Genomic DNA, 6,405 nt, shown 5'->3' with positions numbered 1-6,405 from the left:
GGTGTATGTAAGTTTTAGTTAATGAATTCAAAATTATTTTTAATTAATTAAATTTCCTTCTGTTGCTTATACTTCTGGTCTCACATCTAAGTAAACATTGCCAAATCCAAGATCATGAAGATTTACTCCTATATTTTCTTATAGGCTTTTATACTTTTAGCTCTTATATATAGGTGTTCGGTCAATTTTGAGGTAATTTTTTGTATATGATATGAAATTAGAGTTCAACTTTATTCTTGCACATGGATATTTAGTTGTGCCAGCACCATTTGTTGAAGAGATTGATCTTTCCCCTTGAATGGTCTTGGCACATTTGTCAAAATTTTGAACACTTTTAAAAGTGAATTTAAAAGTTAAGTATAAGCATAACTTGGAGATATCGTGGGTTTGGTTCCAGACCATACAATAAAGTGAATATGGCAATAAAGTGAGTCACAAACTTTTTGGTTTTTAGTGCATGCAAGTTATATTTACACTATACTATAGTCTATTAAGTGTGTAATAGTATTATATATTTTAAAAATGTCCATACTTGAATTAAAAAATACTGTATTGCTAAAAAATGCTAAGCACCCTGGCTGGTATGTCTGGGTATGGTATGGAGAGTCATTCCATAACCAAAAGGCTGCGGCTTTGATTCCCAGGCAGGGCACATACTTAGGTTGCGGGTTAGATCCTTGATCCCCCCCACCCCCGGTCCAGGTGCATACAGGAGGGAAGCAATCAATATTTCTCTCTCTCTCCCTTCTTCTCTCTCTCTAAAAAGCAATGGAAAAACGTCCTTGGGTGAGGAAGAAAAAATAAATGAACAAATAAAGGCTAAGTATCATGTGAACTTGATGAAAAATGGTGCCAATAGATTTGCTTAACCCAGGGTTCCCACATACCTTCGATTTGTAAAAATCTCAATATCTGTGAAGCATAATAAAGTTAAGCACAATAAACTAAGGTATGCCTAGAGAGTTTAATTTTTGATCAATCAAGTTAACCTTGAAGATCGCCTCCCAGCTCTACATTTTATAACAATCTTGACAGATCCTGGCTTACTGATAGAATTGTAAAACTCAAAAATTTTCATGAACTAACTCCAAACACAATTTTCTTAAAAGTCTCTAACAATCTTTAATAAATCACCGTTTATTAGTTACATGATATTTTAAAGTATAAACCAAACCCAAAAACAACTAGTGTAGATTCAATACTATGGGAATTGCCTTCCACCATAAACAACTAGAAAAGCAGGCAAAATATATAAAACAAATGTTTTCAGACATGCCATCAGGAAGCACGGAACTGTGAGCCTCTGAGAGAAGGAAAACAAACAGGAAAGAGGGGATTACCCCGTCTTCCTCACTGAGGGTGCTTCCAATCCGCAGCACAGCTGGGGAACCAGAGGCGCACTGGAACGCTGAATTGAGAAGACAGAGATCAGAGCTCAGGAAGGCTGATGTGGCTAGAACTTGCAGGGAGAAATAACAGAGAGCTCTGAAAATCTTAATCCTTAAGTGAGTTCTGATTAGCGTAGGTGTGGGATGAAACTCCAAGAGACCAGGGAAAGAAGTAGACCAAACAATTCCCAGGGTCTGGGAATAGTTGTTGTTTCTGCCAGCTAGAGTGGAGAGGCCTTGTAATACGCAGAGCATCAGGTAGAGTCCTCAAAAAGGTCATGCCTTTGTAGTGGGGCTAAATCAGCATTAGAATAAAGATTGCTCTCTGCCTCCCATTAAAAAGAATAATTAGCCTCAAACTGATCTGCAAGTAACTTAACCTCATGGCAGAACAAAGTTCAACACTGTTTGAAGAAATACAACAAAACCCAAGGTTCAACAATGTAAAATTTACTATGCTTGGCACTCAACAAAAAAACCACCAGACGTGCAAATAAAAAAATGACCAGAGCCAAGAGAAAAATAATCAATAGGTCTAAAATGACACAGATTATAAAATTAGCCCACAAAGACCTTAAACAGCTATTATTCACATTATAAATAGTAAGGGTATAAAGGAAAATATGAACATAATAAGGAAAGACATAGGATGTATATTTTTTAAATCCAAATCAAATTTTTTAGAGATGAAAATACAATATCTGAAATTAAACTGAATGGGATTAACAGCATATAGGACACTCCAGAAGAAAAGATCAGTGAAATTGAAGGAATAAGTAGAGAAGGAGGCAGGGATAATACCATGTGTCAAAAATATATACCAGAAGGAGAGAAAGAGGGAAGGAGAAAACATACTTGAAGAAATAATGGTCAGTTTTAAAACTCCAAAAAAGAAAAAGAAAAAAATGGTAATTTTCAAAATATGATGAATCTTATAAAGCCATAGATCCAAGAAGCTCAGTAAACTTTAGGAAGAATAAATATGGAAAAAAACCACACATGCTAAGACACAAAATAGTCAAATTGCTGAACCAGTGATAAAGAGTAAAAAGAAATATAGAGGAAGAAAGATCATAATGGCAGCAGACTTCTCATCAGAAACTATGCAAGCCAAAAAAAGAATGGCATGATATCTAAAGTGTCGAAAGGTGGGGCGGGGGGCAGGGGGAACCTGTCAATTGAGAATTTTGTATTTAGAAAAAAAATGACTTTTAAAATAAAGGTGAGCCCTGGCTGGTGTGGCTCAGTGGGTTAAGTGCCAGCCTGTGAACCAAAATGTTGCTTGTTCAGTTCCCAGTCAGGGCACGTACCTGGGTTGCAGACCAGGTCCCTCACTGGGGGTGTGCAAGAGGCAACTGATGAATGTTTCTCTCACACATCGATGTTTCTCTCCCTCTCTTTTTCCTCTCTCTTGCCCTCTAAGAAACAAATAAAACCTTTTTTAAAATAAATAAATAAAAATGAAAGTGAAATAAACTTTTTCAAAACAGCAAAAGCTGAAAGAATTCATCACCAGTAGACCTGAAGAATAAGAAATGTTAAAGGAAGTTGTTCAGACAGAAGAAAAATAATACCAGACGGAAATCTAGATCTATACAAACGAATGAAGAGTACTGAAAATGGTAACTACATGGGTAAGTATATGATTATATCATTACTTAAATCTCTTTAAAAGATAATTGAATGTTTAAATAGAAATAACATATTTAGGGTTTATAACATAAGAAAGCAAAATGTATGACAACAACAGCATGTAGGTCAGAAGAGGGAGAAATGGAAGTATATTGTTATAAAGATGTTACAGTTTATGGAGTATTATAATGTCACTGAAAGTTAGAACGAGATAACTTCAAGATGTACATTAAAATGCCTAAACCAGACACTAAGATAACAAGTGTTGTAGCTAATAAGTCAAAAAGGAGCAGCAGTAAAATCATAAGAATTATTCAACTGTTCTCAAAGAAGTCAGAGAAGGACAGACGAGACAAGATATACTAAAACCTGACCACATCAGCAATCACATTAAATGTAAATAGTCCAAATATCTCAAGGAAAAGGCAGATATAGTGAAATATTTAAAGAGTGTGGCTTCAGGTGTCAAAGTCACCAAGAAAGACATGATTCACATAGTCACGTCCCTCCTGTGCTGCAGAAGGAGACCCCCTTTCCTCCTGCTGGGAGCGGGTACCGCAGTAGGGTTGGCCCAGTGGCATGTGATGGACATGCTAAAGCAGAGCAAAGGAGTATACACATCAAGCCTCTCAGTGGGGGGAAGATATTTCCAAACAAGGTGATACACCAGCACAGGTAGTGAGGGCTCCGCATCGTCCTGTAAGGAAGTGTGTCAGGGCCCAGGTGCACTCTTACATAACTGTGCAGGGTCACCAGGCTGCGTGTGACTGCCTGCCTTTCCCAACATGTTTACTTTCTGGCCCTTTATAAGACAGAGTTTGCCTATATTTGGATTAATGTCATGTACACTTCAGCCAAGCAGAGATCATGAGGACTTCTGGATTGTGGGGCTAGGAATTAATGAGGTCTCCATGTATTTTCTACCATGTGCACTTTTATTTATTCTTATTTATTTATTTTTCTACTTTGGGCCTCAGTCAGAAGAACTTGGGCCTCCCATGGTCAGCGCCAGGGAGTAGATCTTCTAACGTGTGCAATTTTAAAATACAAGGTGCCTAGATTGGGTAGTTCTCTCCCATGCCCAGGGACCCACTGGCAAACTGTGTCCTGTTAGATACGCAGGCGGACTCCAAACCAGCCACTTCTCTGAATAGATTCTTTGTGATATTGCTACCCTGGAGGATTCCACTTTGATTAAGTCAGATTAGTCCACTCAGCTTGCTCTAGACAGGAGCAGAGAGTCCTGACTTTGGAACTCAGTTGAAGTCCTAAGTCTGACCCAGCAGAGAAGTCATTTCACATCTCAGGAAGGGGATGACCTACCAGGAAGGCTTAGTGTCTCCAGACATCCCCAGAAGCTTTCATCCTCGTGTTTAACACTGACAACTACCCGGAGAGGCAGCGCAGGTCATGAGCACCAGCTCCAGACTCCAACGATCTGAGTTCGAGTCCCCATCTCCCTACTTAACTGTCACTTTGGCCAAGTGACTTCACTTCTGTGTGTCTTGGTTTCACCATTTGTACATCAGGGAAGAGAATAGTGAGTTCTCTCTCAGAGTTTATGGGGATTTAATGAATTAATATTGTTTAATGAATTAATATTGTTTAAGAAAGCTGAGCTAAGTAAGTAATTGTTAAATAACATCCATTTGCTGATATGGAGTGATCTGCGCAAACTCTGGGCATGTGAACCTGGAATGGGGCACAGCTGGGCTCAGCCTTTCTTCTCTGGAGGTCCTGGAGCAAGACCTGTGTCCTCTGAACGTCATAGCTGTGGTGAACGTGCGGGAGAGGGACACTGAGCAATTGCAGAAGTGTGATCAGGCCTCAAAGACAAGGCCTCCCAGGAAGGGATCGATGACCCGGAGTGGAGGAGATGAGGGGGGACAAGTGTGGTGGTGTTCACAGGCTGTAGATGAAGACGAGGCATGCTTTTACTCTGAGGGCAGGAGATGGAAGGAAGTTTTAGAGGGGAGGGCTTCTGACTCAATATCGGGAAGACTGCTTGCCCCGCAAGGCCGGCTGATCCTTCCGGTCCGCGGTTCTGTAGGGAGCTTTGTGATGAAGGTAGAGAGTTGGACAAGATGAAACATACAAGGCCCCTCCCGGAGCTAATAGCCCTGGACTCTAATGTTTCTGCTGGCATTGATATATGACTACTGATAAGTGTGGTGGGAACAAAGCCATTGCTATTTTAAAGTTCCAAAGTTTGAAGCCTGCCAAGAACTCTATTAAGAGTATCTGCCCAGATTCCCCAGGCCGCCTGTTGATGAGGTGCTCAGCGGCCTAACATCACTAGAAGACCCCTCCCCCCACCTCCTCCCGTAGATTGTGAAACATGGGTGGCAGTGACAACTCCTGGCAAGGTCACGGAAAGGCCATTTGAGAGCTTGCGTTGCTCAAGAACCCAAAGATGGACCTCCACCCGCTTTTTTTGATATCGGTGGTGGCTGGCTTTGAAACTGCAAAAGGGCCATCCAGACCTGGCCCCAGGCTTGCCTGGAATGCAATGGCATCTGGATTTCATTTCAATGGCCTAGATGTCTGTGAAGTCATTCCCAAGAGTGGCTTTATTACCTGCCCCAGCCAAAACAAGCATGGAAAGTCCCAGTTATGAGGTAATTAAAGTTTATTAGGCTCTGGAATTCCATTATAGCATGACCTGTTATCCATGGATTCAGGTACAGCATGATTCAAGTCAGGCTCTTCCTCCCCACCACCTGACCAGCCACGGAACAGACTGGGAGTGAACTCCCTGTCCCTGGAGCATCAAACACTACCTATGGGACCACTTCTCTGGGGAATAAGTTACAGCGGGGATTCTCAAATCCAGCAGACTAGGTGCTGCAAACTCAAAAGCCTTCCTGGCCTGGGGAAGCAGTGGGAAGGAGGGAGCTTGGGCAGCTGTGGACGGGCGAGTGGGTGACAACCGCCATGCAGTTGAGCCAAGGGCTCGCATGACAAGGAGGCAGGGCCAGTGTTGCCAGATTGTCTGATTCTCCTATGAGAAGGTGGAAACCTGGGTTTTGTATGTAAAAATCTCTCCATTTTTTTAAATGGTGGCAAATAATTTGAATACCAGTTGGGAATTTTTTAAATGCCAATTTGTTTTTGCAATACCAGTTTGTTTGCAACTATCAGTTTGTTTGCTTTTTTTCCCTTTGTTTTGAAATGCTCGTTGGCCACTTTTGCAAGTTGAGAGAGTTACTCTCTTCAGAGGACCTGCGACAGGACTCTGCAAGGCCGACTGAAGTCTGAGGAAGGACCCGTTTCTAAGCAGGACCCATTAACCTCGGACCAGAGCTTGCAGGTGCCTTCAAGTTAATTCAGTCCAGCTACGCGAAGGCGGCCGTAGAGACAGGAGCACTGGCCTGAGAGTGCGGAG

The sequence above is a fragment of the Pteronotus mesoamericanus genome, unplaced genomic scaffold (assembly GCF_021234165.1).
Source record: "Pteronotus mesoamericanus isolate MK-2021 breed Mesoamerican mustached bat unplaced genomic scaffold, CSHL_Meso_final contig_25, whole genome shotgun sequence".
In the NCBI taxonomy this organism is placed as follows: domain Eukaryota; kingdom Metazoa; phylum Chordata; class Mammalia; order Chiroptera; family Mormoopidae; genus Pteronotus; species Pteronotus mesoamericanus.
The sequence above is the reverse complement of the archived record's forward strand: the minus strand, read 5'-3'. Positions refer to the sequence as shown.